We start from the raw sequence: 23,068 nt of genomic DNA, 5'->3' as shown, positions 1-23,068 counted from the left end.
GGGCGGGGTTTCAGGCGGGCGGGGGCTGAAAATCCCGAATTTGGGGGTCCCGACACCATCCCGCCCAAAACCCCGCCCCACCTAAGTTTCAGGGGCGGCGGGTACCCGCCTCGTACTGGGACCCGCTGAAACCAGGCGGGAAGGGATTAGTGCCAATTAACTGCCTGTTAACAGGCAGTTTTTAGCCTAATCCCTATTTTGAGGGGTTTCGTGTGGGTTTCCTGACGGCTCCAAACCACGCCAGGTTAGAGCAGGCAGGCCGTCGGGTTGAAGGAGTTGGAGGGGTCGCGATGTTGGCGCTCAGGTGAGTGATGGGTGCATGAGTGTAAAGGTAAGTGTGTTTGGTGTGTCTAAAGTGTGTGAAGAACTTTTACTTACCTGTACTTACCTTCACACCCTTTCTTCCTGTAGCCGTCGGGAGCGCATCACTCAGCTGGAACTGAAAGCTAAACGGCTGCGATCTGTCAAAAGTGACAGCCTTCAGCTTTGAGTGCCGGTAAGAGTTCTAACTGAGTCTGTGCAGAATGACGCATGTCAGAACTCAGACTGTCAGTGTTTGACAGCTTCAAACAGCTGTGAAACACTGATATTTCATCTGTCAAAAACTCTTGACAGATGAAATTTCAGTCTGTGACGTCACCTGTTGCCGGGTGGCACTTAATTGGCCTGCTGAGCCCGCTGGGCGGGCTCAACAAGATCAATCAAGGGAAAATCGCTCGGATTGGCCAGATGTCGAAGTAGGCGGGTCAAAAACCCGAAAGGAGAAGTCCCGCCTTCTTCCCGACAGGTTCGGGAAAATCTACCCCCTAATCTCTGGCTTCCGTTTCACCTACAATCTCCGAAGTTTTTAAAGCCTTTGCTAGGTGTCATCTGCTCACTACTAATTGATTTTTCTTGCCTTCTCTTTTATTCCTTTTAACTTTGGTGGTCTGCACTGTGGGCCTTTTACTTGGTTTGTCACTAAAACATTCTCATCAGGATCTGAGCTTCCCTCCTGGATACAGGGGAGATAAATAGTGAGGAAGTGAAAAGTACATTGTGTGGCACACAGAGCATGAACAAGCAGGAGATGCTGACAGTAACACATGAGGAGGTATTGCTATCTGGAGGGTCGGATGGCGCCCCCTCTCAACTGAAGCTCGCACTCCTTGCATTTAAAACACCCATGCTTACACAGAATCAAGCATTGGGAGCCGTGTCAAACACAGTGCTGCAGCTTGGGTGGAGGAGTCCACTGGCAACATAGTCAACAAATTGAAGGATCATTTAACAGCTCAGTAGTCTATTATGGAACATTTGGCAGTTCCAGGAACATTTGGCAGTTCCAGAAACATCTGCAGTGGAGGCACCCATTACAGAGGTCCTATGAGCAGGCTCTGCTTCCTGTATGGATCATCAGATTGCAGCTACAGAAGCCTAGGTGCCAGGTTGGAGAGAGCTGTCTCCTTGGTTTGGACAGGTTTGGTGACTAGTTGCAGAAAAGCATCACAACGCGTTTCACTGATCTGATTTGGACTATTAGGTCTGAATTGCCGAAGATAATAGCCTATGCCCAGTACTGATGGCATAGCAGGAAGGCTCACAGCTGGGGGGTGCCCTCTTTCAGGATAGTGGTACATGCATGCTCACCTGCCAGTCTCCTTTGATGCTTCCACATGTGGTAGAAGGAAGCAAGGCCAGTTTACTCCTGCAGCAACAGAAGAGGTACAGCCTGAGTTAGGTCCATTCCAAGAATTTGCTGTGGTGACATTAGGGGCCCTCACATATACAGAGCTGCCAACCATTTTATGTACTCCTGCCACTCAGGTAGAACCTGAGAGAAGCACTAGATTGTTTTAACAGTTCAAGCATTGCACATTGGCACCAAAACAAAACAAGAAGAAGGAAGCACATACACAGAGTATGGGTTGTAAATAAAATTGCAGTAACACTAAAGTTGTGCATGCAAACATTGTTTTTGGAAAGGTCTGAAAGTAGCTTTAATATGTTGGCATGAATGGGAACTAGTGAGTTGATATACACAGAAAGTGGTTTGTAAGTGATGGCATATTTGTGGTGGAAAAGGGAAAGAAGTAGACATGCCTGTTCAGTGGCTAGGTGTAATAGTCAAGAGAAGTTCCCCTGTATTAGATTGGCCCAAATGCCTCTTGGAGCTGGGAACAAGTTGTCCTCTTCTTCTTCTTCAGATTGTTGCTCCTCTTGCTGATGCCCTTGCTCCCCTTGAGGACTTTAATCTGCTGGACTTTCTTGAGGCGTCCTCTTTGTAAGACATAAGAACATAAGAAATAGGAGCAGGAGTAGGCCATTTGGCCCCTCGAGCCTGCTCCGCCGTTCAATAAGATCATGGCTGAACTGATCTTGGCCCCAACTCCACTTTCCTGCCTGCTCCCCATAACCCTTGACTCCCTTATCGTTCAAAAATCTGTCTATCTCCACCTTAAATATATTCAATGACCCAGCCTCCACAGCTCTCTGGGCAGAGAATTCCAAAGATTCATGACCCTCTGAGAGAAGAAATTCCTCCTCATCTCCGTTTTAAATGGGCGACCCCTTATTCTGAAACTATGCCCCCTAGTTCTAGATTCCCCCATGAGGGGAAACATCGGCTGCTTTCAATAAAGGAGGCGGGTTGACGGCGGGACCACTGCTCGGCATCTTTCGGGCCTGCTCCCGGTTGCCTCCGCCCCGCAGATCAGATTTTAGGTTGATTGGCCTCGTTACGGCCGACGTGCGGGTCCCTCCAGGCAATTGCTTGCAGAGTGTCAGGTTTTCACCTCTGATGACGTGTTGTTTCAGGAAAGATTTAAAGAGGCTATGTCCCCTTTGCAGAAGCATTAGCTTTTTTCTGTTAAAAGTGTTGGCTGCTGCAGGAATGGCAGCCCCAAAAACTAAGCCTGCACACAGGTTCAATGAGGGCTCCCTCCATGCTCTTGTGGAGGGAGTTAGAGGACATCAGGAGATCCTCTTCCCTGGAAATGGAAGGAGGAGGCCTCCTCAGCAAACCAAGGCATCTTGGCTGCAAGTTGCTGAGGTGGTGAGTACGAGGTCTGTGTGCAGACGCACATGGGTTCAGTGTCGAAAAAGGTTTAATGATCTGCTGAGATCACCTAAAGTGTGACCTCTGTGTTCTGTGAAATGGAAGCTCAAGAGTGAAGGCTATGGGAGAATTCCATGTAGAATGTTGGTGGTGACACTGAGCACAAACCACCGTTTATTGGGCAGATGATGCCTGGGGTTTTGAGAATGTCGGACTTACATTCATCTCCATGTGCCAGCCACCTGTGGTTGAAGCATAAGCTTACGCGAATCTGGCATAGATGAGTGCATCCCTTGCCAGACAGCCAGCAATGTGGTCGCCTGCTGCTGGATTGGCCACATCCGGCCCCACAAGGCGTAGCTCCCTGTCCTCCTCCTCCTCCTCCTCCTCCTATTCTTCCGAGGAGCCTGTGTGCTGAGCCACTTGTTCGTCCGGCAGCACTAAGCCACGCTGCTGTGCGATGTTGTGCAAGGCACAGCAGACCGCGACGATTCTGGATACCCTGGCTGGTGCATACTGCAAGGCTGCACCAGATCTGTCTAGGCATCGGAAGTGCATTTTGAGCCAGCCGATGGTTTGCTCGATGATGCTTCTGGTGCATATGTGACTCACATTGTACCGCTCCTCAGCATCATTTGATGGCCTCCTCATTGGTGTCATAAGCCACTTTTTCAGGGGATAGCCCTTGTCGCCAAGAGGCCATCCGGAAAGTTGGGTTGGCGGATGGAAGAGCTGAGGCACAGTAGACTGGCGCAGGATGAAGGAGTCTTGGCAGCTGCCAGGGTACTTTACACAAACATGCATGATGATCTTCCTGTGGTTACACACCAGCTGGATGTTCAGGGAGTGGAAGCCCTTGCGGTTGACAAATACAGCTGGGTTGTGATGGGGGGCCCTCATGGCTACATGTGTGCAAGACACCCTGCACCATTGGCAAGACTGCCATATTGGCAAAGCCAACCGCACGCATGATCACACTTGGACCATCCATATAGAAGTGGATGTAATTGTGCGCCTTTGTAAAGAGGGCATCGGTGACTTGCGTGATGCAGGTGTGTGTGGCAGACTGGGAGATGCCGCTAATGTCTGCTGATCCCTGGAAGGAGCCCGAAGCAAAGAAGTTGAGTGCGGTGGTAACTTTGACAGCCACTGGTAAGGAGTGTCCACACGCTCCTCGGGGATCTAAGTGTTGGTGCAGTATTCTGCAGATGCTAACGACTACCTCTCTCAAAAGGCTCAGTCTCCTTTGGCACTGCTGCTCAATCATGCTGAGGAAGCTGATCCTCATCTCCTGCGGCGAGGTGCAACCCTGCACTGGCGCCCTCTACTCTGTGCATCATCAGGTGGGTGAGGAGGAGGTTGGCGCTCCTGGTGCTGTTGTGGCTGGTTGTGGTGCTGCCATGGCTGCTCTTCCTCCGAATCTGACAGCCAGGATGAGAGGATGTAAATGGTTCCCATCCCATTGCTATAGATTTCAGTTGAGGCAAGAAGCTTGCAAGCGCACACTCAAAGTGGCCTGAAATTATTCCATTCAGGAAACACTGCAGATGAGTGTCAGCTTGAACAGTCACAAGGTCAGTAGATTTGCAAAATCTTATCCCAAACCTCCAACAACAAAGTTGTTGCATTTGAATGTCAGCCATGTTACAGGAGCGCTTTTAAAGTGCTGCACCAATGACAACAAATCATGTCCTCGAGAAACTTGTCTCCTTGCAGCTGGCGTGTTTCTGACAAGACGGAAAACAGGAGCCAGAAGCACGAAAATAGGAAACCACTATAAAAATAGGATTAGCAAGGCAGTTAAGAGGCTCTTAACTACCTGTCCCACCGGTTCCCGTCTGGTCAATTTGGGAGCAGCTGACCCGACACTCACGAAAATCACGTGGGGGCGGGATGGAGGCGGGTTGGCAGTCTGAAGCCATTTTTTCCAATTTTTGCTGCCGACCCGCCTCCTCAGGGCTATTCCTCCTCATCTCCGTTTTAAATGGGCAACCCCTTATTCTGAAACTATGCCCCCCTAGTTCTAGATTCCCCCATGAGGGGAAACATCCTCTCTGCATCTACCCTGTCAAGCCCCCTCAGAATCTTATATGTTTCAATAAGATCACCTCTCATTCTTCTAAACTACAATGAGTATAAGTCCAACCTGCTCAACCTTTCTTCATAAGACAACCCCCTCTCAGGAATCAACCCAGTGAACCTTCTCTGAACTGCCTCCAATGCAAGTATATCCCTCCTTAAATAAGGAGACCAAAACTGTACACAGTACTCCAGGTGTGGTCTCACCAACACCCTGTACAGTTGTAGCAAGACTTCCCTACTTTCATACTCCATCCCCCTTGCAATAAAGGTCAACATTCCATTTGCCTTCCTAATTACTAGCTGTACCTGCATGCTAACTTTTTGTGTTTCATGTACAAGGACCCCCCCAGATCCCTCTGTACCGCAGCATTTTGTAGTCTCTATTTAAATAATAATTTGCTTTTTTATTCTTCCTACCAAAATTGATAACCTCACATTTCCCTCCATCTGCCAAATGTTTGCCCACTCACTTAACCTATCTATATCCCTTTGCAGATTCTTTGTGTCCACCTCGCAACTTGCTTTCCTACCTATCTTTGTATCATCAGCAAATTTGGCTACATTACACTCGGTCCCTTCATCCAAGTCATTAATATAGATTGTAAATATTTGAGGCCTCCGCACCGATCCCTGCAGCACCCCACTAGTTACAATTTGCCAACCTGAAAATGACTCATTTATCCCGACTCTCTGTTTCCTGTTAGTTAGCCAATCCTCTATCCATGCCAATATATTACCCCAACCCCGTGAGCTCTTATCTTGTGCAGTAGCCTTTTATGTGGCACCTTATCAAATGCCTTCTGGAAATCCAAATACATTACACCTACTGGTTCCCCTTTATCCACCCTGTTTGTTACATCCTCAAAGAACTCTAGCAAATTTGTCAAACATGATTTCCCTTTCATAAAACCATGCTGACTTTGCTTGATTGTATTCTGATTTTCTAAATGTCCTGCTACTACTTCCTTAATAATGGACCCCAGCATTTTCCCAATGACAGATGTTAGGCTAACTGGTCTATAGTTTTCTGCTTTCTGTCTCCCTCCTTTCTTGAATAGGGGTGTTACATTTGCGGTTTTCCAATCCGCTGGGACCTCTCCAGAATCCAAGGAATTTTGGTAGATTACAACCAATGCATCCACTATCTCTGCAGCCACTTCTTTTAAGACTCTAGGATGCAGGCCATCAGGTCCAGAAGACTTGTCCACCTTTAGTCCCATTAGCTTGCCTAGTACTTTTTCTCTAGTGATGGTGAATGTTTTAAGTTCCTCCCTCCTTATAGCCCCTTGATTATCTATTATTATTGGGATGCTTTTAGTATCTTCTACCATGAAGACCGATACAAAATATTTGTTCAAAGTCTCTGCCATTTCCCTGTTTCCCATTATTAGATAGAGTTGTGCAGCATGCAGCACACCACGACAATCCTGAGATCCTCTCTGGACTGCTCTGTAGGTCACCCCCAGTTCAATCCAAGCACCTGGAGTATGCCTTCAACTTGCCTATGATGCATTCAGTAATGATTCTAGTGGATGAATTGACTTAATTATAGTGTTGTTCAGATGTTCGGAAAGGCACTCTTGTGTTATTAGCCAGGGCTGTAGAGGAGAGTATTTATCTCTGGGAAGCCACCCAGAAACTTGCTTTTCTAGATTAAAGAATGCTGATACTGTGGAGTTTCTTAAAATAAAAGCACTGTGGCAGCTACCAGGCATGCAAACATGATGTTGCTTTGCTGGTCACAAATAAACTGCACATTAAGAGAGTGTTATCCTTTCCTGTTGACGTACATGAAAGAAGCAAGCATGGCAACATGCAAACTATCTGTGATTCCTGGGACCTTGGGGATCCTAACTCTTGGTATTATTGCATTATTCTCTCATGTTGGCATTGATTGCTCATAGGAAACCTGATGAAATTGCTAGCTCTAGAGAACAATGCATCAATGGCCTGATGCCTCTGTGCACAGCTATTTGGCTTATGTTATAGCTGCCCCTAGTGACCGCCTGGAGTGACCCTGTAGTATAGAATTTCAGGGTGGTGGTGCCCTTAACAGCCACTTGCAGATTGGGTGACCGCTTTGGGGAACACCTCCGTTCAGTCCGTAAGGGTGACTCCCAAACTTCTGCTTGCTTGTCACTTTAATTCTCCGCTCCACTCCCACTCTGACCTCTCTATCCTCGGCCTCTTACACTGTTCCAATGAAGCTCAACGTAAGCTCGAGGAACAGCACCTCATCTTTCTATTAGGCACTTTACAGCCTTCTGGACTCGACATTGAGTTCAACAATTTCAGACCATAACCTCTGCCCCTATTTTTTCAGGCGGCAGCTGTTGATGATTCTGCCATCCCCATTTGCAACATTTAACCACTCCTGCTTTCCACCCTATCACAGACCGTCCCTTTAGTTCTTTCCTCCCCTCCCCCTTTCCCTGCCTCTGCACCTGCTTACAACCTGTTCCATCTCTAACTTTTTCCAGTTCTGACGAAGGGTTACAGACCTGAAACGTTAACTCTGTTTTTCTCTCTCCACGGATGCTGCCTGGCCTGCTGAGCGTTTCCAGCATTTTCTGTTGTATTTATTTGGAAAATTTTACTGTGCAATTGCTGAGCAGTTGGTGGGCAATTAGCCCAACTCTGCACCAGCAATAAGGATTTCGCAGTCGGAGTGGATGATCTCTCAAGTCAGAACTTGACAGATTGCATTTCGGGATTTAGCGCATGTGGAAATCCCGAACTTGCTGCCCATTTCAAAGGCGGTATAACAGCGTACGCCGTCATACCAACGGCAAAGTCTGCCCCATTATATGCAGACTTCAGGGGGAAGTGGAGGTTTCTGTTGAAATGAAATCTGACAGTCGCCTTGCTAAATCACGGCAGCACATTTCTTGGAAAGTAAATGTCATGCTTGTTTAGTTTCCAGTCCCATTGTTTACTAGGGTTTAGAATATGGCCATTTGGCTTAAAGATGTTGGCTGAATGTCAAGCACATCTCAGGCATAATTCCAGAAACTGACCATCCGTGACAAGCTTTGGCACTTCGAGATTGAACTCAGAAAACTTTTTTGTGTCTGTCTCACTGAGGAGCGATAATTGCTTTGATATCATAGGCATAGGTTAAAGCAGAGTACCTACAGGATGAATTTAACATATATTTAGTTGTGCATATCTGTTTGCTTCTATGTGCATGCAGTGAAATATGTTGAAGGCACTGTATCTAAATGCACGTAGCATTCGCAACAGGGTGGATAAATTAATGGCACTAATAGAAGTAAATGGGTACGATGTAATTGCCATTACAGAGACATGGTTGCAGTGTAACCAAAGCTGGGAACTGAATGTTCCAGGGTATTCAACATTTAGGAAGGACAGACAAAAAAAGAAAAGGAGGTGGCGTAGAGCTGTTAATAAGGGATGAGATCGGTACGGTAGAGATAAAAGATCTTGGCTTGGCAGATCATGATGTAGAACTGGAATCAGTTTGGGTGGAGCTAAGAAACAGCAAAGGGCAAAAAACATTGGTGGAAGTTGTGTATAGGCCACCAAACAGTAGCGGTAATGTAGGGCACAGTATCAATCAAGAGATTAGAAGTGCATGTAACAAGGGCAATGCGGTAATCATAGGGGACGTTAATCTACATATTGACTGGGCAAATCAAATTACCACTAATGGTGTGGAGGATGAATTCTTGGAATGCATGCGAGATGGTTTCCTGGATTAGTATGTGGAGGAACCAACCAGGGAACAGGCTATTCTGGATCTGGTAGTGTGTAATGAGAAAGGGCTAATCAATAATCTTGTGGTAAAGGGGCCTTTAGGGACAAGTGATCATAATATGATTGAATTTTATATTAAGTTTGAGAGTGATGTAGTCCAATCTGAAACTAAAATCTTCAATCTAAACAGAGGAAACTACAAGGGTACGAGGGACAAGTTGGCTATGGTAGATTGGGAGACTACACTAAAAGGTATGAAGGTGGACATACAATGGCTAACATTGGAAATAATGCATAATTTGCAACAAACATATATTCCTCTAGGGCATAAAAACCCAAAAGGAAAAGTGATCCAACCATGGCTAACAAAAGAAATTAAAGCTAGTATAAAGTCAAAGGAGGAAGCTTATATAAAGTTGCCAGAAAAAGCAGTCAGCCTGAGGATTGGGATCTTTTTAGGAATCAGCAAAGGGGGACCAAGAAATTGATATAGAAAGGGAAAATGGACTTTGAGCACAAACTAGCAAAAAATATAAAAACGGATTGTAAAAGCTTCTATAGGTATGTGAAAAGGAAAAGACTGGCAAAGGTAAATGTAGGTCCTTCACAGTCAGAGACGGGAGAATTTATAATGGGGAATGAGGAAATGGCAGAGAAATTAAATAAATACTTTGTTTCTGTCTTCACGGAGGAAGACACAAACAACCTCCCAGAAATACGAGAAAACCAAGGGTGTGGCGAGAATGAGGAACTTAAAGAAATTATTATTAGTAAAAAAAACCAGTACTAACAAAATTAATGGGACTAAAAGTCGATAAATCCCAAGGACCGGATGACCTACATCCTAGGGCTTTCAAAGAGGTGGCCATTGGGATAGTGGACGCATTGGTTGTCATCTTCCAAAATTCTATAGATTCTGGAACAGTTCCTGCAGATTGGAGGATAGCAAATGTAACCCCACTATTTAAGAAAGGAGGGAGAGAGAAAACGGGGAACTACGGATCTGTTAGCCTCACATCAGTAGTTGGGAAAATGCTGGAATCTATTATAAAGGATGCAATAACTGGGCACTTAGAAACTAATAGTAAGATTGGGCAAAGTCAACGTGGATTTATGAAAGGGAAATCCTGTTTGACAAACCTATTGGAGTTCTTTAAGGATGTAACTGGTGGAGTAGACAAAGGGGAACCGGTAGATGTGTATTTGAATTTTCAGAAGGCCTTTGATAAGGTCCCACACAAGAGGTTGGTGAACAAAATTAGGACACATGGAATTGGGAGTAATATACTAGCATGGATTGAGAATTGGTTAACAGACAGAAAACAAAGAGTAGGGATAAACGGTCTTTTTCAGGATGGCAGGCTGTGACTAGTGGGATACCGCAAGAATCGGTGCTTGGGCCCCAGCTATTCACAATCTATATCAATGATTTGGATGAGGGGACTAAATGTAACATTTCCAAATTTGCTGATGACACAAAGCTAGGTGGCAGTGTCAGTTGCAAAGAGGATATGAAGAGGCTTCAAGGGGATCTTGACAGGCTCAGTGAGTGGGTGAGAACATGGCAGATGGATTATAATGTGGATAAATGTGAAGTTATCCACTTTGGTAGAAAAAACAGAAAGGCAGAGTATTTCCTAAATGGTGAAAGATTGGGGCATGCAAATGCTCAAAGGGACCTGGGTGTCCTTGTACATGAATCACTAAAAGTGAATGTGCAGGTGCAGCAAGCCATTAGGAAGGCAAATGTTATGCTGGCCTTCATTACAAGAGGATTTGAGTACAGGGGTAAAGAAGTCTTACTCCAAGTATATAGGGCCTTGGTGAGACCACACCTGTTGTACTGAGTACAATTTTGGTCTCTTTACCTAAGGAAGGATATACTTGCCATAGAGGGAGTGCAACGAAGGTTCACAAGATTGATTCTTCGGATGGCGGGACTGTCGTATGAGAAGAGAATGAATAAACTAGGCCTGTATTCGCTTGAATTCAGAAGAATGAGAGGGGATCTCATTGAAGCATACAAAATTATTACAGGGCTTCATAGGGTGGATACTGGGAGAATGTTTCCCTTGGCTGAGGAGTCTAGAACCAGGAGCCACAGCCTCAGGATAAAGGGTAGGCCATTCAGAACTGACATGAGAAGAAATTTCTTCACACAGAGGGTGGTGAATCTTTGGAATTCTCTACCCCAGAGGGCTGTGGAGGCTCAGTCATTGGGTATATTACAAACAGAAGTCGATAGATTTCTGACTAGTAAGGGCATCAAGGGATATGGCAATAAGGCCGGTGAATGGAATTGAGGCAGAAGATCAGCCATGATCTCATTGAATGGCGGAGCAGGCTCGAAGGGCCGAATGGCTACTCCTGCTCTTATTTCTTATGTTCTTCTGTTTCTTGTTATTGAGTCATTTTGTGGGGAGAGTTCTCTAGGTCTATGCCAGGTGCACTGGATCGCCTGGGTACAGCGATTACTGGAAAATCGGCAGACCAGCGTGCACGGCTGTAAATGAATCTGCTCAATTTTCCCCATTAATCTAAAGAATTCAGGCAAGGAGATCTTTGCACACTACATCCAGTAGCCTCTATTGGTTTTCCTCTTCCATGTAATTCTTTCTCGTTTTCCCCTTGAAAAAGTAAAACTCAGTGAAGACAACACTGCTTAATATAAGTAAAGTGGTCTAAAAATGTTTTTAAAACTTTGTGAAAATCAATGCTATTTAGCAGAGACCCTCTAGGAGATTTCTCCTGTTTGACTCATTAGCTCTCCTCTGCTTCACTTTTGCTTGATTGTCTTTCTGGGCTGCGGTACAGAGATCTTGTATAAGAGCAGGAGTAGGGCATACGGCCCCGCGAGCCTGCTCCGCCATTCAATGAAGCAATACTCTAGGAAGAAAGAAATCTAATAACTAATCAGAACATGGCTCATATAAGAGTATAAGTACTTTGGACTGCGAATACTTTGCCTGACAGTTTCTGTCTCTGTTAATTCTCTTGAAAGTATTCATGACAGGCACCTAACTTATTTGTACCTTTCATTGGAATGTTCAGTGAGACTTTTTTTAAGATAAATCATCACAGTACTGATTTTGAATGTTGATGACGCTACATTCCTGAGCTCAGATAGTTGCAAACTTGGAGCCATAACCATAGAACCAAAGAAGTTTGATGCACAAAAGAAGGCCAGTTGTCTCAGTCCCAGCTCTTAGCTAGAGCAATCCGAAACTAATTCCACTATCCTCGTAGCTCTTCTCACAGTTCTGTATTTTCCTCTGAATCAATTATTTATCCACTTTTCTCTTAACAGATGCAATGGTCTTTGACTCACCTATTCCCTGTAGCAAAATCAGCAGTGTAATAAATGATTAGGCGGAGTCAAACTTCTTAGAATTTTCCCGTGTTTGGGCAATTTCACTGGTTGCTGAGAAAAGAAAATCTTCCTCCTCCAAACCAAGACAACTTTAGATTTTGCCGGATTGAATGGATGACATTTAGTTCTGGGTGAATAGATGGATTCTTCCATTGCACCAAAACAGTTGTAGCAGTGCCACACCTTAAACACATGTTTACAGGTCAGGGCACATTAATCACCTGCCAGTTAATGTCACTCCAGCTTTGTGTTTATGGCACCACTTATCTCATTCTGCAGCAGAGACCCTTGATTTGAATACCTTTGATAGAACTATGTTTCAATACCAGTCCAATAACTCTAGCAGTAGAGTATTAGATGCCCATTTAGAAAACCCCAATAGCTTTAGTGGTAAAGTAATGAAATCCCATTTGCAAGGAATAATCTAGTGATATCTCATTTAGAACACTTTGTATGTCCGGCAAGAGACTGGTAGACTTTAGTGCAAATGTTCAGATAGTCCTAATGATAGAATAGTGGACTGCTGTTTAGATAGCCCAGTAGATATAGCACTGGTACAGTGGAATCCTGTTCAGACTCGAGTAGTGTACTGAAATCTCATTCAGGGGCTCAGTAGCTCCAGCAGTAAGGTGCTGGATCTCAAGCAGAGGGCCAAGTTTATTCTCCACTGTCATTGAAACGCAGAAACTCAGCAAGTTCTATTTGGCAATTATTGTCCAAATCAGTAAGAAAAGCACTTTATGATGGTAGAGTATCTCATGTCAGAGTCGAGGCAAAATTGAAGGGCTTCACTACACAAAGTTACCATTGTAATGAATTACAGAACAGCAGTAATAGCAGCCATGGAGAAGTTAGCAAATGGGACCATTCTGTCTTCCGGATTGAAGGAGAAACAGCATAGTGGCAAAAGACAGTAGTAATGGGATTCTAATGGGGAAAATCCCTAAGTCAATGACAAGACTGGTCATTGCTGGTTAGCCTCAGAACTGTTTATCACACTCTCTGTTATAACAGTCATGAGTTCATTGCCACAACTGTTGAAGCAAATATGTACATTCAATTCTAAAAGTCTGTTCAGCTAAGATTACAAAAACTTTACAATGTTTGCTTTGCGATGCAAATCCGTAAAGCTATCTGCTGGTTTTCACCCAGTTACTTCATCATAGTGCTATTCAGGCAATAGGAGAACCAAATTTGTGCATGCCCTTGTTAATCCTCGAAGGCTCGGGCTGGGGGTGGCGGTGGGGTGGGGAGCAGTGCACAGAGTAGGCTATGCTCTCTGGTGGTGAGATCTGAGGAATTGTACAATTGTACTTAAAGTAACTGGTCCACTTTTTTTTAAAATCAATTTGAAAATGCATAAACAATACAGCAACTTCCATTTATATAGTGTCTTTAACATAGTAAAACATCCCAAGTCGCTAGCATAATATCAGCTTACCCAAGTTATTACTGTGGCATGTATTATATTGAATGATTTATCTATTTACCACGAATAGCTGAGAGAAAATTTACCTCCCCCACCCTGCTGAGGAGAACACTGATAATGTTGTTGTTTGTGCAGAACCTGTCCTAAATAAGGATATTCATTAGGATTTAGTTCTCCAGTACTATTCAAAAGCAGTTCACATCAGAGATTGTAACAAAATCAATATTTGTAATTGAAAAGAACAAGACCAGATTATCTTAATAATCACTGTGATAGATTCAGGACGTAACCTAACAAAGACTGTAATAGCAATTTTGGATCTTGATGCTGAAACACTGCTACAGTCCTTGACAGGTTACCTCCTGAATCTTTCACAGTGATGATTAAAATAATCTGGTCTTGGTCTTTTCAATCACAAATATTGATTTTGCAGACTAGATTACAATCTTCAGAATATTGTGTAAGATTCTATACATTTCTGTAATGCTACATCTCCTGTACATTTACAATGAGTAATATAATCATTTGTATCCATGTTATAAGAAATTATAAATGTATTTTAATAGCTAAAAGGATTTATCACTACTTAAAGATTAATAGTTAAATGCAAGTAAATCAAAATTGTAACATTTTATATTGAAGGAGGTGAGATGCTTCAATGGGCATACAGGCCAGGATTTGGCTGTCAAAATTCACAGTATCTGGCATTTTATATGCGCCTTTTTAAAAGTAGCGTCAGCACTTAACATGTCAAGTCAATGTAGAGCAGTAATCGTCAAAGTGAACAGCATGCTGAGCTACATTCCTAAATCAGTAGAATATAAGTTAGAGGATACTATGTTGAAATTGTATAGTGGAATAATAAGACTGCACCTTGAGTACTGTATCCAATTTTGATCACCAAGACAAAAGGAAAATATATAAGCTCTGAGGACAGTGCAGAGAAGTACCACAAAGCTGATCCCTGACATCAGATGATTGGTTTATGACAAACCACATAAATACTGTGACAGCAAGAGCAGGTCAGAGGCTAGGTATTCTGTGATGAGTGTCTCACCTCCTGACTCCCTAAAGCCTTTCCACCATCTATAAGACACAAGTAAGGAGTGTGATGGAATACTCTCCACTTGCCTGGATGAGTGCAGCTCCAACAGCACTCAAGAAGCTCAACACCATCCAGGACAAAGCAGCCCGCTTGATTGGCACCCCATTCACCACCTTAAACATTCACTCCCTCCACCACCAGCGTACCGTGGCTGCAGTGTGTACCACCTACAAGATGCACTGCAACAACTCACCAAGGCTTCTTCAGCAGCACCTCCCAAACCCGCGACCTCTTCCACCTAGAAGGACAAGGGCAGCAGGCACATGGGAACACCACCACATCCAAGTTCCCCTCCAAGTCACACACCATCCTGACTTAGAAATATATCGCCAATCCTTCATTGTTGCTGGGTCAAAATCCTGGAACTCCCTACCTAACAGCACTGTGGGTATACCTTCACCACACGGACTGCAGCGGTTCAAGAAGACGGCTCACCACCACCTTCTCAAGGGCAATTAGGGATGGGCAATAAATGCTGGCATTGCCAGCGACGCCCACATCCTATAAAAATGAATTTTTTAAAAAGCCTAAAGAAACACTGAGACCTACTCATTTTAATTCTCCTCCCTGAATTTGTTGCATTGATTTTGGGATATGGGCTTGTCCTGGAGCAGAGCCACAGAATATCTTACAAATTGGTTGTTGGGATCAGCCTAGATGCTGATCCTGAGGCACCTGACCTGCGAATAGTTCGTACTGACTGAGCACACAGCAGGATGTAACTGATACTAATTTCTCCTGACTTGGCAACATCCTTATCAGCATCCTAAGCAGCCTTTAATGCTGATATCCGTAGGGAATGGAACATTCTCACTTTTTGCAAAGAAAACCTAACAAAACCTTTGACCTTTTGATGAATTTTTTTTAATAGAATAGTATGACTACCGTAATAATTTTCTGCATAGAAAAAGAATATAATTCTGTTTAGAGTCGTATTGCGGCTTCTCTATTGAGTCACTTGTTATTCACTGGGAATTTAGTCCTTGCCAGAGATGAGTCCAAATAATTTGTGTTCCTAGTGAGTGCCATTAGTCCTACAGCGTGCCTGTGGAGTTGTTTGTTGGCAGGCAGTGTGTGTCTGGTGTGGTGTGAGAACAAGAGCTGGTTGTTTTTATTTTACATACTGCATTCCTATCACTCATCATGCATGTTACACATTGGAGTGTTTTTTTAAATGTGTCTACCTCAAGATTTCATTTTTGTAAGATGAAAAAGGTAGTTTGGAATTGTAGTGGGAAAATTAGAAAAAAAAGTAGTCATCCAATGGAAATCTTCAAATACAGTTGTTGCCTGTTGATGTAGTAGATCTATGATCCCAAGCTTTAGTGCACAGTGTTGGAACAGGGTTTCATGTGCACAGTCCCCACATTCCTAATTTTCTTAACTGCAATCCTTACAGAGTGAAGGAAAATCAAATGATGATTCATCACATGCCCATTCTTGTACACCTCAAGCTGGATTTGGTTTGAAACAGCCCTTAAAGCAGGTTATTCAATTACAGTTGGTGCATGGAATGGGTAGACCAGGGAAAAGGTGAGAAAATTGCTTTGGAGGAAGGATTTATGTCTTCATTTGTGGTCACAGTTGGTTGTTCAGTTCCCAACACAAACTTTGTTCCCTAGCCACCGACTCCATCCCTCTCCCTAGCATCTGTCTGAGGCTGAACCAGACTGTTTGTAATCTTGGTGTCATATTTGACCCTGAAATAAGCTTCCGATCATATCCATGCCATAACTAAGACTACCAATTTCCACCTCTGTAACATCGCCCGACTCCGCCTCTGCCTCAGCTTATCTGCTGCTGAAACCTTCATCCATGCCTTTCTTATTGTAGACTTGACTATATTCCAACGCACTCCTGGCTGGCCTCCCACGTACTACCCTACGTAAACTTGAGCTCATCCAAACCTCTCGTGCCCGTGTCCTATCTCGCACCAAATTCCATTCACCCATCATCTCTGTGCTCGCTGACCTACTTTGGCTCCCAGTAAAGCAACGCCTCGATTTTAAAATTCTCATCCTTGTTTTCAAATCCCTCTTTGGCCTCACCCCTTCCTATCTCTGTAATCTCCTCCAGCCCCAGAACCCCTGAGATTACTGCGTTCCTCTAATTCTGGCCTCTTGAGCATCCCTGATTTTACTCGCTCAACCATTGGTGGCCATGCCTTCAGTTGCCAAGGCCCTAAGCTCTGGAATTCCCTTCCTAAACCTCTCCGTCTCTCTACCTCTCTTTCCTCCTTTAAGACGCTCCTTAAAACCTACCTCTTTGACCAAGCTTTTGGTTATCTGCCCTCATTTCTACTTACGTGGCTCGGTGTCAAATCTTGTTTTATAATGCTCCTGTGAAGCACATTGGGACGTTTGACTATGTTAAAGGCGCTATATAAATACAAGTTGTTGTTATTGGTTATTGCTTGAATTCTTGATTTGTTAGCAACACTCCATCCTGCCTTTCAGTATTGTCACTGTAAAGTGTAATTCTCAGAAGTCATAAACAAAAGTAACTTTGACTATGAGGTCATCTTAAGTCTTCAATACTGCAGCTCTTCTCCAATATCTTCTGACTCCACTGATTGATTAGTTTGTAGACATCTTATGTCATACATCTCACTATTTCAAGACTGAAAATAAGAAAAGGAAATGCTTACCAGACACCAAGGCTCCGGAAATTCAGCAGAAATTTAGGGCTAAATTTTGTCAACGCTCAGAGGACGGGTTCGGAGGCAGGTCAGCTGACAGAATTGCAAAGATTAACAGCGGGTAAGGAACCCACTGTCAACCCGCCTCCACGCAAGTCTCCCAGGTGTCGGGTCTGTCGGCACTGAACAGACCTGACAGCAAGCGGCGGGAGAGGCAATTCGCATTGTTAAATGGGTTGTTAACATCCAATTAACTGTTATTTTAAGCATACATTTCAATTTTACATGCTCCCCCACGGGTTAACCACTGCTCGGGGAACACGTCAGCTCAGCATGTCATGAGTGGATTCAGCATTGAATTAGCTCATGGCCTGACAGCTGCCAAAGTTGTATAAAAGATCCCATGTTACAGCTGTTCACTTTTAAAGTTCAGAAACTGTTGGTTACTGCATTTGGAAGACATATTGAGCTTTCTGCAGCTTGCAAGTGTTTGGCGCCAACTCTCTATCCAGTGCCACCTCATTGGAACAACCTCTCTTACCATTGATGGATTGCTTCTGTCATCTCAACTTCACCTGCCATCTATTCCATCAGCATCGTTACCATTGAAAATATCTCACCTTGGTCCTCAGAATCCCACCAAGATCAGCCCCAACACCAGCATAACCGGCACACCAGTAGCAACAACAACACCAACCTTCTCCGCAATCAACTGATACTGCACAGGACACAGGGCATCAGCACCCGACCACATTGCTGCCAGGGATGGCCTCACCATGGCCAGATTTACTTCACTTGACGCTGTGCACCCTGGATGCCACATGATACGCCAGGTTGGCACCACCCCACACCAACACCATAAAGCATCCCTACAATGCCCAAGCCATTCCTTTCACACTCGGCACCATTGTGGGGGTGAGGGGGTACCCTTATGTCTCACCATTCACTACAGCTCACTAAGGCACTTCCAAAGATGCACACAAATCTATCCAAGAACACAAAGGGCTGAAAATAAAGGTTTCAATGTTTGACAGCACGTTACCAGAAACGTCACATAAACATCGGCTAAACCACCCAAATGACTTGTGTGTTGTTAGTTGGTATGTTTGCAGTAAGATGAGGGTGAGTGTGAGGGGTGGCTAGTGAAATTGGGAAGTGATAATGTAGTTAGAGAGGGATAAATGGAGGCGCAAGGTAAGTTCGTGTGAGTAAAGATGTGCAGGAGTAGGGTAGGAAAGGCAGAGTGATGTGGATGTGATGATGGCACAGCAGGATGAGGTTGTGTGTGGCTTGGCAGGAACATTTCGTTATCTACTGGGATAATTGAAAGGCTTGTGCCACTACAACCTGGTCCTCTTGATGATATCCCTGCTTGTGCCCTCCTGTGCAATGTGCAACCACGCTGTGTTGATCTCCTGGGGAGGTGTCTTCCGCCCATGGGAAGGGAAGAGAACCTCCCTGTGACCGGAGGGAGTCATGGGAGAACCTGGGTGCAGCTGTGCACCTTTGTGCAGTGCTTGTCAGTGTTTGCAACACCTTAATGCTGTAGAACACTGACAGCACAACTGTCGAGATCAATGTGGACATGGCCCCTTTAAGGAAACTGATGGTGCGTCATCAAATTATGTCATCAGACCCGCTTCTTTTTAATTGGCCGGCAACCTCCCAGGGTGGGCTTAACAAGCCCTATTAACGTAAAATCACTCAGAGTGTAGGCTGCAGTAGGCAGCGGGCTGGGACCATCGTCCCGGACCCACCTCGGTCGGCGAAATCGCGGCCTTAGTTCAGAGAGATCTTAGGTTAAGGAGAATGTGTTTTCTTTATCATATAGAATCATAGAATGATACAAAACAGAAGGAGGCCATTCAACCCATCATGCCTGTGCTGGCTCTTTGAAAACTATCCAATTAGCCCCACTGTCCTGCTCTTTCCCTCTAGCCCAGTAAATATATTGCAGTACAGGTAGACTACCCTTTATCCGAACTTCCGAAAACCGAAACCCTCTAAAAACCGAAGGTTTTTTCGTTCAGCGTAAGTCGTGCGCACGACATGACCAGAGTGGCGCACGACTTACGCTGAGCAGGGCAGAGGGTCACTGAGTTCCCTCCTGGGTAGGAGATTGCAGGCCGAGCTGGGCAGTGTGAAGGAGGTATACCGGGAGAGTGAACCCAACAATACAGCGGCCCGTCCGATAGCTGCAGCGGCCTGTCCGATATTCTTTTCTCCCCCCGCCGACCCCCCACCCTTTCGGATAAGGGATAGTGTATCCTTTATCCGCACTTCCGAAAACCGAAATCCTCTGAAAACCGAAAGTGTTTTCGTTCAGCGTAAGTCGTGCGCACGACCCCGACCCCCGCCGACCCGACCCCCGCCCCCGCCGACCCCCCACCCTTTCGGATAAGGGATAGTGTATCCTTTATCCGCACTTCCGAAAACCGAAATCCTCTGAAAACCGAAAGTGTTTTCGTTCAGCGTAAGTCGTGCGCACGACCCCGACCCCGACCCGACCCACCCCCGACAAATTTCCCAGTCTTATAAAATACCTTCCGAAATCCGAAATTTTCCAAAAACCGAAACACGGCTGGTCCCGAGGTTTTCGGATAAAGGATAGTCTACCTATAAAGGGAGGCTCCAATAATTTGTTGTGTGGGGGTAAGAGCGGGGGGGGAAAGTAAAAGCACCCTGCTGTGATAGTTGAATCCACGTCAAAATGTGTAATTGATTAACTTAAAGGTACTGAAAGCACACTTTTTCCTAAAATCTTGACAACTAATTACTGCCAATAATATTCAAAAGTTCAAAGCTTTAAATTAATTCCGCATTTTCTTATTGAAAAATTTGTGATCCTTCTCTATGCGCGCCACACAGCACCTATTCAGCTGTGGAGCAGTTAATCTGAGAGCAGGGCAGAAATATGTATTTTGCAACAAGATTTGAGGTGTATATTGATGATTCTAAACTTTTGCACATTGTGATAGTGACAAAGTGCCCACTATTTGCTGGAGTTTCTAGTGTTTTTCTGTTTTGGATGTCATGAATCAAGTGTAATTTTTGTGTTCATACAACAGGAAACTTTATTTTATTATTCACTTGCCTTTTTACAGTTTTAGTTTCATTCTTCCTACATCTCCAGCTTATGCTGCACTTCATCCTTTGACTGGGCGAGCTGGATAACAGACTTCTCCATAGCTTCTGTCATTGCCATTTCACAATCAGTCATTGAGACAAGTGCTTTTATGGGATAAAGCTGGTCAAGATCATTTATTTTTACCTTTTCCTTCAATTGAGATGAAGGACTCAACTTGGCGAAGGGAACTTTAATTAACACCTGCTACAAACTGCCAAAACCTAAGTTATACATTAGTTAGTCCAACTGGGAGCGCTTGTAGCTATGTGTAGTCATTATCTACTGCATTGAAGCAATGCACAAAAGTGGTTTTATGGGAGGAAGAACTTCCCTAACAGATTTACAGGAGTTTTTCAAGGAAACGACAGATGTTGGTGACCATGGAAATTCTGTGAATGTGATATATTTAGATTTCAACAAGGCTTTTGATGCCGTGCTGCACATAATATTAGCCCACAAAGCAACAGTAAGGAAAACTAACCAGGTCTAGGGATGTATAGAAAGGCAATAGGACACAAATACAGGAGGTGATAATGAATCTGTACAAGGAACTGCTATGGCCACACCTGTGTACAATTCTGGTCACCACAACAAGGATATACATATGCTGGGAGCAGTGCAAGAAAAGGCAGCCAATCTGATGAGGCATCTGAGCTTTGTAGAGTGGTGTATTATTAGAGTAGAGTTGGAACATAAAAGTGGACTGTAAAAGCTTTGACAAGTATGTAAAAAGAAAAAGACAAATGTAGGTCCCTTACAGTCAGAAATGGGAGAATTTATAATGGGGAACAAGGAAATGGCAGAGCAATTAAACAAATACTTTGGTTCTCTCTTCATGGAAGAGGACACAAATAACTTCCCAGAAATGCGAGGGAACCAAGGGTCTAGTGAGAAGAAGGAATTAAAGGAAATTAGTATTAGTAAAAAAAATAGTGCTGGAGAAATTAATGGGACTGAAAGTTGATGAATCCCCAGGGCCTGATAACCTGCATCACAGAGTAGTAAAAGAGGTAGCCATGGAAATAGTGGATGCATTGCTTGTCATCTTGCAAAATTCTATAGATTATGGAACAATTCCGGCAGATTGGAGGGTGGCAAATGTAACCCCACTATTTATAAAAGGAGGGAGAGAAAAAACAGGGAACTACAGACCAGTTAGCCTAATATCAGTAGTAGGGAAAATGCTAGAGTCTATTATAAAGGATGTGATAACAGGACACTTAGAAAATATCAACGGGATTAGACAAAGTCAACATGGATTTATGAAAGGGAAATCGTGTTTGACAAACCTACTGGAGTTTTTTGAGGATGTAACTGGTAGAATAGATAAGGGAGAACCAGTGGATGTGGTGTGACGTAATAAAGACTCACCACGCACTTGGTTGTACATAAAGCAAGGCTTTAATCGACTTGTAACAAAACATGGAGGTCTAGTTAGTAGTCACTAGCTTCCTGTTTCCAGATTGTCTCTGGTCAAGTTGGGCCCACGCCCGAGTATTTATACTCCTCGGACGGCACCCTCAGCTGGCTGTTCAGTAGTACTTCCTGAGTTACTTCTTGTAGAAGTTGCGATTTATGACATGGTGTATTTGGATTTTCAGAAGGCCTTTCATAAAGTCCCACATAAGAGGTTAGTGTGCAAAATTAAAGCACATGAAATTGGAGGTAATATACTGGCATGGATTGAAAATTGGTTAACAGACAGGAAACAGAGTAGGAATAAATGGGTCTTTTTCGGGGTGGCAGGCGGTGATTAGTGGGGTACCGCAGGGATCAGTGCTTGGGCCCCAGCTATTCACAATATATATCAATGATTTGGATGAGGGAACCAAATGTAATATTTCCAAGTTTGCTGACGACACGAAACTAGGTGGGATTGTGAGTTGTGAGGAGGATGCAAAGATGCTTCAAGGCGATTTAGACAAGTTGAGTGAGTGGGCAAATACATGGCAGATGCAGTATAATGCGGATAAATGTGAAGTTATCCACTTCGGTATGAAAAACAGAAAGGTAGAGTATTATTTAAATGGTAATAGATTGGGAAATGCTGATGTACAAAGGGACCTGGGTGTCCTTGTACACCAGTCACTGAAAGCAAACATGCAGGTGCAGCAAGCAGTTAGGAAGGCAAATGGTATGTTGGCCTTCATTGCAAGAGGAATTGAGTACAGGAGCAAGGATGTCTTACTACACTTGTACAGGGCCTTGGTGATACCACACCTGGAGTACTGTGTGCAGTTTTGGTCTTCTTACCTAAGAAAGGATATACTTGCCATAGAGGGACTGCAGCGAAGGTTCACCAGACTGAATCCTGGGATGGCAGGACTGTCGTATGAGGAGAGATTGGGTCGACTAGGCCTGTATTCATTAGAGTTTAGAAGAATGAGAGGGGATCTCATTGAAACATATAAAATTCTGACAGGGCTAGACAGACTGGATGCAGGGAGGATGTTTCTCCTGGCTGGGGGGTCTAGAACGAGGGGTCACAGTCTCAGGATACAGGGTAGGACATTTAGGACTGAGATGAGGAGAAATTTCTTCACTCGGAGGGTGGTGAACCTGT

General features: G+C 44.3%; 1 protein-coding gene across 19 annotated transcripts in view; it reads left to right on the top strand.

Moving 5' to 3' along the window:
- The window catches only part of st3gal3a (ST3 beta-galactoside alpha-2,3-sialyltransferase 3a), a 723,997-nt gene that overhangs the window by 617,195 nt on the left and 83,734 nt on the right, over positions 1-23,068 (top strand). The window lies entirely within an intron of this gene.

The sequence above is a fragment of the Somniosus microcephalus genome, chromosome 3, assembly GCF_052327205.1.
Source record: "Somniosus microcephalus isolate GS21.2 chromosome 3, FLI_Smic_1.0, whole genome shotgun sequence".
Lineage (NCBI taxonomy): Eukaryota > Metazoa > Chordata > Chondrichthyes > Squaliformes > Somniosidae > Somniosus > Somniosus microcephalus.
The sequence above is the reverse complement of the archived record's forward strand: the minus strand, read 5'-3'. Positions and strand labels throughout refer to the sequence as shown.